The 11,432-nt window shown below is 51.1% G+C and overlaps 1 long non-coding RNA gene across 1 annotated transcript; it reads left to right on the forward strand.

Moving 5' to 3' along the window:
* Positions 1–6,738: 6,738 nt before the first annotated feature.
* Positions 6,739–9,568, forward strand: LOC115936776 (uncharacterized). The gene is made up of 4 exons (XR_004072173.2): positions 6,739–7,401; positions 7,848–7,970; positions 8,278–8,428; positions 8,530–9,568. It is a non-coding gene; the product is annotated as an uncharacterized LOC115936776 (long non-coding RNA).
* Positions 9,569–11,432: the final 1,864 nt, after the last annotated feature.

Genomic DNA, 11,432 nt, shown 5'->3' on the forward strand with positions numbered 1-11,432 from the left:
TCTTGCTTGCCCTTTGATTCTTGAAGGATATTTTGGTTGTATCTCAATTTCTGGGTTGACAGTTCTTTTTTTTTTCTTTTTTTCCCCCAGCATTTGACATGTCCTGCCACTTCTTTCTGGCTGCTATGGTTTCTGATGAGAAATCTGCTATCATTCAAATTCTGTTTTCTTCTGTAAATAAGGTGGTGTTTTTCTCTGCCGGTTTCCTTTGTCCTAAGTTTCCAGAAGTGTGCTTATTATGTATCTTGGCGTGGATTTTTTTGTGTTTTTCCAGTTTGGGGCTCTCTAGTTTCTTGAATCTGTAGGTTTAAATCTTTTGCCAAATTTGGAAAAATTTCAGCCATTATTTCCTGACATATTTTTTTTCAGCCTCACCTTCTTCTCTCCTGGGATCCTGATGACATGAATGTTAGTTAGATCTTTGGCTCTAGTCCCTCCGGGGTCTATGAGACTATGCTTTTTTTTTTTTTTTAAGTCTACTTTCTCTCTGTTGTTCAGACTGGGAGGTCTCTACTGTTCTGTTTTCAGCGGTATTGATTCTTCTGCCCACTGCATTTCACTTTTGAGCTCATTCAATGAGTTTTTTGCTTTGCCTATTGTATTTTTCAGCTCTAAAATTTCGATTTGGTTCTTCTTTACATCTTCTATTTCTTTGCTGAGATTTTCTTTTTCTCTTTTCTCCACCACTTTTTGGGAGCATGTTCACGATTAATCATTGAAAGACTTTTTTGATGGCTCAGAAAAGCATTGAGCTGACCCCACCCCAACCATTACCTGACTGTACCCACGCAAGAGACCCCAATTGAGACTGCTCACTGGAGCCCAAGCAATACGATTATGAGAGAAGAAATTGTCGTCTGAAGGTACTAACTTTTGGAGTGGTTTGTTACATTGATAACTAAATGGCCACCAAAAGAGAAAGGGGGCCACTGGTGGGGGGCAGTGGGGATCAAAATTTCTAAGTATAATTTTGCATATGCATTGTAATTTTAATCACTTATAATTATCTGGGCTTCCGCCCCCAAAAGTTTTACAACAACAAACTACTTATAGTGCATAAAATAATAAAATAGCATATCCCACATCCAACAAGAGTGTGTTAGTTTTAAAAGACATGAATGATGTTTTATTTGACATCTTGGTGTCCAGTATATACTCAGGTATATAGTGTGGGTCTTTTTTTATTTTTTATTTTTTAAATTAAAAAAAAAATATTTATTTGAGAGAGAGCACGCGCACGTGCATGTGTGAGTGGGGGGACGGGCATAGGGAAAGGGAGAAAGTAAATTTCAAGCAGACTCCCTGCTGAGCGCAGAGCCCAACTCGGAGCTCGATCCCAGCACCCTGAGATCATGACCTGAGCCAAAGGCAGACGCTTCACCCACTGAGCCACCAGGTGCCCCTGCCTTCACCTTTAAAAATGGCATCTTTTCAGGGCCTTTGGGTGGCTCAGTGGGTGAAGCATCTGCCTTCGGCTCAGGTCATGATCCCAGGGTCCTGGGATCGAGCCCCACCTTGGACTCTCTGCTCAGCGGGGAGCCTGCTTCTCCCTCTCCCTCCACTGGTTCGCCTGCTTGTGCTCTCTCTCTCTCTCTCTCTTTCAAATAAATAAATAAATAAATAAATAAATAAATAAATAAATAAAATCTTTTAAAAAATTATTTCAATAAAATAAAATGGCATCTTTTCTGAGCAACAGCTTGCATTTGAATCACGCGGCAGACTTAAGGCCACTACTCTGTGACTCTCACGTGGACCAGTAGGGCAGGGAGCATCATTCCCATTTTGCAGACGGAGTGCCTGAGTACAGAGGTGAGCCCACAGCCACAGGGCCCAGGCGTTACCCAGGAGTCAGGATTGAGACTCAGGGTGCTTTTCCTGTCGCTGTCAAACCACAGTGGCCAGGGAATGCCTTTGGAGGGAGAATACGTGCGGGGCCTCGTGTGGGGAGCCAGTCTGGGTGTTGTTCATGGCACCGTGGCTGGTAACGGGGCTGCTAGTGCCAGTTCCCCGACACGGATGCTGGGGGGGGGCGTGACTCGGCTGAGAGTGCACCCTAACCCTAACCCAGGCCCTGGACTGCACCCCACGGTCGACATCCCAGAGCACTCTCTCATTACGCCTCGGGCCTGGAGGGAGCGCTGGTCTGGCCTGATCCTGCTGTACCCCTGGGAGACCCTCAGAGGTGGGACCCCCTGGTTTCCCTGCTCACATGCCAGGAAACTGCCACGTAAACTCAGGAGATAGGGGAGCCAGTTTCTGGCCCCCACGCCTGTCTGACTTCAACGTCTGATCTTTGCGCTGAGTTACTTCCTAAGGTTTTCTGGAAAGTGTATCAGATCCACTTAATTTTCTCTGGGAGACATGCTCGCTTTAAAAAAGGAAACATTTACCATGGATATTTTATGAGAGTTTGAAACATGACATTTTGAAATAAAATATTCTTTTTTTTTTTTTTTTTTAAAGATTTTATTTATTTATTTGAGACAGAATGAGAGAGAGCACATGAGAGGGGAGGGTCAGAGGGAGAAGCAGACTCCCCGCCGAGCAGGGAGCCCGATGCGGGACTCGATCCAGGGACTCCAGGATCATGACCTCAGCCGAAGGCAGTCGCTCAACCAACTGAGCCACCCAGGCGCCCGAAATAAAGTATTCTTAACGATACCTTCCTCTCTGTGGCTTCGGTTTCTCTTATGGGCTCTGTGTTCTGATGATGGCACTCGGAGAGAAGGTCATGCTGTGTGTCGGGGTTGAAGGAGCGAAACTGAAGCCGGAACATCCCTGAGCTCACCCCGTGGGCGGCAGCCTTCCGAGCACCTGTGGGTGGCGTGTGACCCAGGGAAGGCGCGTGACCCAGGGAAAGCGCCTAGCCCTTCTGATGTCCTTTCCCTGTTTGAAGCTGCAACTGAACAGCATCTCCCTCTAAATGATATTTTGAACGTCCGATGCATGTCCCACTGACTACCTGGTAGAGTATGAGCGCTCAGTAAGTGGGGCCAGAGAACATGCAGGGCATCCATTTAAGTGGAAATTTCAGAGAAACAAGAATACTTTTTTGGTATACATCCTTGTATTTTAGAAATGATCACTGGAACAGCAACAACCACGCCTCATGACAGAGCTAAGGAATCTGTAAAAAAAAAAAAAAGGAATTTGCATTTATTTTTTACTAAGTTTTGACGATTAAGATAACTGAATGAGAGAAAACATCCTTAACTAAACTTGCAGAATGTGGAGTGTAAAAATTCTGATTTTAAGTCCTTCAGGACTGGAATGGCCAGACGTGGCCCTTAGAGGGCTTATTTCGAAGTCACAATTTCAAAAGTCCCTCACAGACTTCCATAGGTCCACAGGCAGCCCGCCTCTCTGCACATGGGAGCTCGGAGTGTCAGTTATAAATCGATTTCCAGGGAAATGCACCCCTGAGGCCCCTCTCCCAGGTGGAGGGACTCATGCTTCCAGAAATCCCCCGAGAGCCGTCCGCCGGTTCCAGGGCTGACTGGAGCACAGCTCCACACCGCTGGAGCAGGTCTCGAGGAAACTGCGCGTGTGTCTGTGATTGAGCTCATGCCACAGCTGCAACAAACAAGCCCAGAAACGCGTAATCACTTCCACATGCCAGAAGTTTCTCGCTCCCAGGCCAGAGCGGGTGTTAGTGTTGGGCAGGCAGCTCTGCTCCGAGCCGGACTCAGGACGCAGGCTCTCCCCGCCCTCGGCTCCGCCCCACTGGCCGTGAGCTCCCAGGGTGTCTGGGCTCCTCCACGGCCAGCCTGGAGACCGGAGAGAGCGTGGAGACGCCCATGGAGGACCACTTGGGTGGTTTTTATGGATCAGGCCTGGAGCTGGCTCACAACACTGTTGGTTAGACGGGGTTTCTCACGCTCGGTCCTACTGACCTTTCGGGCTGACGATTCTTTGCTGTGGGGCTGTTCTGAGCGGGACGTTCCCCGGTCTCTGCTTCCTCGTCCAGCTGTGACAACCAAAGATGTCTGCAGACATTGCTAAGTGCCCCCCGGGGAGCAAAACCGCCCTGGCTGAGAAGCACTGGGTTGGAACTCAGTCGCACGGCCACACCTAACTACCGGGAGGCCGGGAAACCCAAGTCTGGTTGGATGATTAGGAAGAAAATAAACTGGTTTGGAGCCTGCCTGCCTGTCTCTTTCGCAGTGACCTTTAGTGCGCTGGTGCCTTTCCTGCTGTGGACACACGGGCTGCCGCAGAGCCGTGGCCCCGGGGGCGAGGGCAGGTGCAGGAGCTGGAGCGGCGGCACTGTGGACTTGGGTCGGAGGGAGAGACGCCAGACGCCACCACCGTGTTGGGCAGCACCGAGTATTTGTGAATCGGGGGAGGTTTGGGGGAAGGTGCAGAGAAGGAGGAAATGGCCACTTTGGAACATCCCTTTACAATTCGGACACTTCGTACGGAGCTGAGGGTGTCCCCAGGCTGCCCCAGAGCGGGAATGGACATGGCCTGCAGCCCTGCCGCGGGGAGGGCCTTTGGTAGCTTTGTCTTCTCTGGGGTCCCTTGAATTCTGCAGAAGGCTGAGCGGCCCCGGGGGAAGAGGGGAGATGTGGAAGTCTGGCGTCTGGGTGTCTTCTCAGGGAGGACTTGTCCTCTGGAAGCCCCGTAGGGAGGATTGCGCATCAACCTGTATCGCGTACTGTGTGTTCCTATAATTTATACCTGAAAGAAAGCAAGAGGAAACATGTAGGAAGGTGTTTTCTTGGTTCTTTTATTGACGTTTACATGCGTTAACGAACATGCAAACAGATCTGATGAAAACATGTCAGTAATAAAACAACAAAGTTGGTTTTAAAGAAGGAAGTCATGGGCATGTGAGCAATCAGATCTGACCTCAGGCTGGAAAAGAAGACAGGTTTTCCAAGCTCCGGAACTGCAGCCAGTGTGAGTGGAAGCACAGAGGAAGCAGAACTCAGGGGCATCCATCCGTCCATCCGTCCATCTGTCCAGCCAGTAAATGTTCTCTGAGCACCTACTATGCTCCAGGCACTTTCTTAGGGACTTAGGGACCATCCGTGAGCAAAACTAGGGCATGTACCGAATTCTAACTACACCCTAAGGGAAGCAGCTTCAGCTTTAGAAGTTCCATTTTAACGTGAATAAGAAGCCTAGCCTCAGACAGGTTAAGTAACAAGTCTGAGGTCACAGAGCCACTACGTGTGGAGATCAGGGAGCAAAGCCAGGGGTGATGGATGTGCTGTTTCTGCTTCTTTCAGTCAAATAGTGAGGAAAATTATTCTCAAGTAGAGGAGATTAACAGAACCCACAGGCTACATTTCCGTGTCTGCTCAGGAATTAGGAGTCATGCAGGCAGTAATGGGACCTTGCCATTTTGTTCTTGAAAGCACTGCCAGGGAAGACCTGACTAGAATGATCTGGAAACTTCTGGAAAACATTTGATTTGTAGACTTTTCCACCCCTAACTATTCCATCAGAATCTGGGGGTGGGATAAGGAATAAGGCCAGGACTTTCATTTTTTTTTACAAGATTCCTAGGCAATCCTGGGGTTGTGCTCCCCAAACCCCCAGCTTCTTAGCAGAGGTGGGAAGGGTGACTCTAGAACGCACATTTCAGTTATGATCCCGCAGGTGATTGCTCTAACCATATGGTGATGAGAAGTGGCCATCTGATCATGTAAGGAAGGTCCTGGTCCCGGAAATAGCCACTCAAGCTCACGCATGTTCCATTGAAAACCACAATCACTTATCAAAATAAATTCGTTCACTTTTGAATGCAAACCGTACAGTACTAGAGAGATCAAACAACGAATTTTTAAAAAACCAAATTGAAGTGATCTTTGTGTTTGGATGGTGATCACGTTCTGCTTTTCGTTTTTATTTCAGACCATTTCTAGCCACAAGTGTCTTTAGCTCTTCCTCCTGAGAGTCTCTGCAGGTAAAGTGCTAGTAACTACAGTCTTTGCTGTTTTGTAAGAGCTGGGGTGCGTCGGCCGTTTGTGGGGTCCTGGCCTGCCTCTTCTGGCCCTGTCAGCCGTGACCCTGACCTCCCCAGGGTTTCTGGAGGCAGTGCTCGGCGTGCCTCAGCAACCTGACTTTTTAGGGGAGCCACAACCAGTAAACACCCTCCCCCTTGAGCAACATCATTGTAAATCAAACACACCAGGAAGAAAAAAAGGCCCAGATCTCCTCACACCCGGACTGGAGGATGCAGAGGGCACTTGTTTCCCTGAGGCCAAAGCGGGGAGCTGCGGCTCAGGGGCGGCCTGGGGCCCAGAGAGCAGACAAGCAGGGACCCGCGGCCTCCATGTCCCCAGGGAGGGGCTGACGGACGTGTGTCCTCCTTCGCTGGAAACCAACAGCCAGCCAAGAGGGAAACAGCTCAAAACGCTTGATGTAGCTGCCACTGTGGACATTTCAGCTTTATTTATTTGGGAGGAAGGGTACAGTTTATTCTAAATTTTTAAGCTTGGTGAACCTTCAGCTCCTATTCTTTTTCACTGTCAGTGGCATGATAATATGGCTGTTTAAGGACATGGTGGCCGCTGACGTGGGGCCGTCTCTACAAGTGGGCTGCCGATCCTGCGGACCCTGCGGGGGCCCAGTTCCCCTCAGCCTTTCGAGGGTCATTGTGTTAAGCCTTCAGCGAGAAGAACAGCCTCTTTGAAGCAGCTGGTTTGGGCCGGCCTCCTCGTCCCGGGATGGTTTCTCGGTATTTGGCCTTCACGTGACATAGAACATCCACTGGATTCCTCGCCTTTTAAAGTTTGGTGTTTTTTTCAGCTGAAGTGCCTTGTTGTGCTTCAGAAAGATTTTACTTTTTAGGTCATAAAGTGGAGCTTGAAAACTGGAAAAGGGTTTTTGTTTTGTTTTGTTTTTTGTTTTAATGTCTTGACTGTGTGTTGAACGTTTGCAGGGTCTGGGAGTAAGGGACGAGAGTGACCGATCTGCGGGTGGAGGGGTTCTAAGGGGCGTCTGACCTGTCCTAAGGAGCAGCGAGGAAGAGGGAGAGGCAGAGGAAGAATCTCAAGCAGACTCTTCACCGAGTGCGGAGTCTGACATGGGGCTCGATCCCAGCACCCCAAGATCATGACCTGAGCCGAAACCAAGAGTTGGATGCTTAACCGACTGAGCCACCCAGGTGCCCCAGTGACTCTCATTTTAAAATAAGAGATCAGTGGCTCCAGTTGCCCCCAAATCAGAGGGAAAGGAGCAATGACAAGGGCTGAGTGTGTGTTGGAAGATGTTTGGCTGAGCAAGGAATCCTGAGTAAAAAGGAAGTTGGGAGAATATGGAGCTGTTACAGAAGTGCAGGACATCCAGGGCCTAGCACAGACATATGTGACCGTTCGCGAGTGGATTTTGACCGTCAGGGAATGGTACCAAATGTTATTTGATCCCGTGGAGATCAAGAGGAAACCGGTAATTGATTGCTTTTTAAAAAACTCACATGGTCTGAGTTTCGTTTTGTTGTTTAATTTTTTTATTATGATTATTTTTAAGATTTTATTTATTTATTTGACAGAGAGCGAGAGTGCACAAGCAGGGGGAGAGGCAGAGGGAGAGGGAGAGGGAGAAGCAGGCTCCCCGTGGAGCAGGGAGCCTGATGTGGGGCTCGATCCCAGGACCCCGGGATCATGACTGAGCTGAAGGCAGATGCTTCACGGACTGAGCCCCCCAGGCGCCCCTGTTGTTTAATTTTTAACTGACAGCACCTCCCTTGCATTTGCTTCTGGAGAGAAAATTGTATTTAGAGGTGATGTGTGGCTTACCAGAAATTGCATCATCGATGGATGGGCAAAGACAGCACGGGATTTCTCAAAGATGTCATGATTTTTCTTAAATAACTGTTTTCTTTCCTACTACAGCCCTTTGGAAATGTAAGTAAATACCAGCCCTGAGTTTTCTCCCATCTGTCCTGCTGCCGACTGAAGGTGTCCTCCCAGATTCAGATGTGAAAACCCTCATTTCCTACGCAATGGTATTTGGAGGTAGGTCTTTGGGAGGTGATTAGGGTCAGATGAGGTCATGAGGGTGGGGCCCCAGGATGGGATTAGTGTCCTGATAGGAAGAGACACCAGAGAGTGCTACCTGGACCCCAAGCAAACCAGCCCGAGAGCTCCCACCAGATACTGAGTCTGCCGCTGCCTTGATCTTGGACTTGCAGCCTCCCAGTCTATGCTATGTTGTTACAGCAGCCTGAACTAGGGACCACCCACCCCATCTCAATTCTGGATCCCTGGGGCTGCCTTGTCCCAGGACTGCCCCCTCTGGGAAGTCACTGCTGCCCTGGCCTAGGTCTCGTCGTCAGTCCCGCCCCTCTGGTCCCTCGCGGCTCCCCCACCGCCCACCTTCTGGATGACATCCCAGCTCTGACTCCTGAAGGCCCAGCAGGTTCTGCCCCGGCCCACTTTCCAGCCCCGGGGGTTACCACCTGCTCTTCCCACAGGTATGTGCAAGTTCTCATGGGTGCTGGGGGCGCGGTTTGCCCCCAAGGGATTCCCTTCATTTCCCCCTCCCTTTCATGGCCTGGCCTTTTTTATCCTTCAGCCTCTGATGTCACGTCCTCTAAAGTCTTTCCTGGCCCCCAAGGTGGACCCTCCTCGGATGCTCCCTCCCCCAGAGCCCCACCCACATAGCTGGTGCCGAGCCACTTTCCCCGCAGCGTTCTGGAAGCTCCCGCAGCAGAGGGACCGCCGTGGCCCCGAGTAAGTGGGGCAGCGTCCAGAGGCAGAACGACGTGTCTCCCGGCCCTGGGCAGTCGCTTTCAGTGTCATCCCTGGGAACTTGTCGGAATGCGAATTCTCGGGCCTCACCCCAAGCCTGCCGAATCAGTTCTGGGGAGGGGACACAGAGGTCTGCTCTGAGCAGCCCCCAGGGGGTTCTGAGGCCCATGGAGGCTTCTAGCCAGACACCCCTGGTTGGATCAGGAGGGGCTGTTAATGAGCATCTGGCTGAGGGAAGAAACACAGCTGCAAGTGCCAAGTGAAAGTCCAAGGCCCCAGTGGTGGATGTTTCCCAGAGTTCTTGTGGCTGTTGTCTTCTTAGGCCTGGACATTTCGTGTGTCATGTGTACAGACTCATAAAATGGTACTGCCAAGGAAGAACCCTAAAGGTCACTCTGTGCCGTTTTTCAAGTTGCAGTCGAGCAGCACAGGACTGGAGCGGCTCAGCTGCCTCAGCGGGGGCCTGCCCGGGAGCAGGGTCGGCTGTGTGGGGCAGCCCAGGCCGCCGCGGGCAGAGACCCCTGCAGAGCCGGTGGGGGAGGGGCTCCCAGCAGGAGTGCCCCCGACCCCTTCCTCTGACCCCCAAGCTGCCTGGGGGTGGGGTGCTGGGGTCGCGAGTGCTTATGCCGCCTCCAGACAGGCCCACCCCAGTTGTTGGAGGCTTTGTGAGGATTTGGGGCCCATGGCTCCTTTTTTTTCCTCAGTTTCTGCCCAAGTCTTGGGCAAAGGGGCAATTTGCGATGTCTGTGCGCACCAGCTTGTGCCAGGCTGAGAAATTAAGAACTGAGCTGGGCCGGGTCTTTCTCTCCTCCAGAGAGCTCATAAGCGAGGCCACATGGGGGACAAACACGTGTAACACACACGCCCCCTTCTTAGCCCCGCAAACCCAAGCACCAGATTTCCAGACGATGGTGTCAGGACTGGGGTGACCATGTAATTTAGTCTCTAAAGCAGGACATGTGTGAGAGCTACAGGGGGGAACATAAAGAGCCTAGGGCCACAGCATGAGCGGGGTGAACCCTGGCTGTCCCGGGCAAGGGTGCAGCGTGGCCATCTATGAACGGGGTGAGGGTGGTTAGGAAGGATTTCCACTGACATGTTGCAACAAGCAAAAACACAACGCCCGGTTGCTATAAAGCGTCCTTGTCTCGCCATGATCTATGGGCACCGGAAAGAGGGACTTCATGGCCCTTAAGGGCAAGTGGAATGAGACGTAAGGGATGGTGTGGCATCAAGGGTGGCAGGTGGCCATTTGAGGATGCAGGGGGCTCTCAGCCATGAGTTCTGGGGAGCTTCTGGTGTCCTCCCAGCCGGGCTATAAACTACACCAATGGGACCAGAGTCGTTTTCTTCTGGCCAAACTGGGGTCCGGCCATTCTCCTGCTCCATGCCTCTCCCCATAGCTGACAAAAAGAGGTAGGACTTCCTCTGGAAGCCCCCATCCTGCTGTCACCCCCGGGTCTCTGTCACCAGGTTCCATGACCCTGCACCTCTGCTCGCAGGTCCTGGAATGCCTCTTCCCCGCCGGTTCACAGGAGGCCTTTGAGCTGCTTCTTAAACCCCCACTTCTGAAAGGCCCCCCCTGGTCACCCTCAGGCAGGGGCAGCACCCTCTTTTGCTCTTACACCTCTAGGGGTCTCATCCACCTGGCTAGGCCACAGTGACAGCTGGGAGAGAGATACCTTTCTCGTTCATCTCTTCTCTCCCTCAGGGACCATCACAGACTAGATGCTTCTAGATTAGCTGCTGAACTGGTTAACTTTTCTCTTCCTACATATCTCCAGGGAGGAGATCCTCCCGGAGTGGCCCCCGGGGACGGGGAGGAGGGACATTAAGGAATCTCAGAGTCAGGAGGGATGCTGGGGGTTGGACAGTGGCCCACTGCTCACCTCTTCAGCCTGGCTTCCAAGCACCATCCCTGCCTCTCAAGGCTCAGTCCCTCACAAGGATCTTCAGTACCGCTGCAGGCCCGAGTGTGCCCCCCGGAGCTCACCAGAGTTCCCATACACCCCCCCCATCTCTGTCGCTCCCCAGCCTCGCAGGAAGATCTCCCATTTCAGACTGAGATCTGCAAAACCTTTTGTGGCCTAAGCCTTTACTTAGAAGAGGCCATTTCCTGCATCAAGTCCCCACCCTGCCCTGTGTAGGATGCCCCCCAGGCGTAAAGAACCTTCTGGATGAGCACTTGGCACACGGCAGACACAGCTCCTTCCAGACCTGCTGGGTGTTTCTGGTTCACTGTTGTGCCCCCAGCGCCTAGCCCAGCCAAGCACATAAATGTCCTCAGTGAACATTCACTGAAGGAAAAAATGAACAAATTTATTTTATTCTCAGCAGAAATAAAATGATAATGAATAAAAGACAATCACTAATTTGCCGGTATCCATCATAAGAAACAGAAAGACCCAGATGTATATACTTCTTTCGTTGAAGAGTGATGTCAAATGTTGATTGACTTATTTAATTGACGCAAATCTTTTACCTCCAGAATACTCTACCTTGGCCTTGAGAGATCCAGAGCCCAGCCACCAGGCTTGCAAGCTACATGGCACCTTTGGGTGGTTGGAGGGCCGGAGTGGGGAGACGCGTGGCCTCTATGGATCCGTGGTACCCAGAAAGCAGGGAGAGAAATGTGCAAACATTGGCTGGTATTTTGTTGCTTTAATCAATTGATTTTATAAGACTGCAGGATGTGGAAGTTGGCTTGCAATTATGGCTCTTGCCTTA

The sequence above is a fragment of the Leptonychotes weddellii genome, chromosome 10 (assembly GCF_054177405.1).
Source record: "Leptonychotes weddellii isolate Sample4059 chromosome 10, ASM5417740v2, whole genome shotgun sequence".
NCBI classification, from domain to species: Eukaryota; Metazoa; Chordata; class Mammalia; order Carnivora; family Phocidae; genus Leptonychotes; species Leptonychotes weddellii.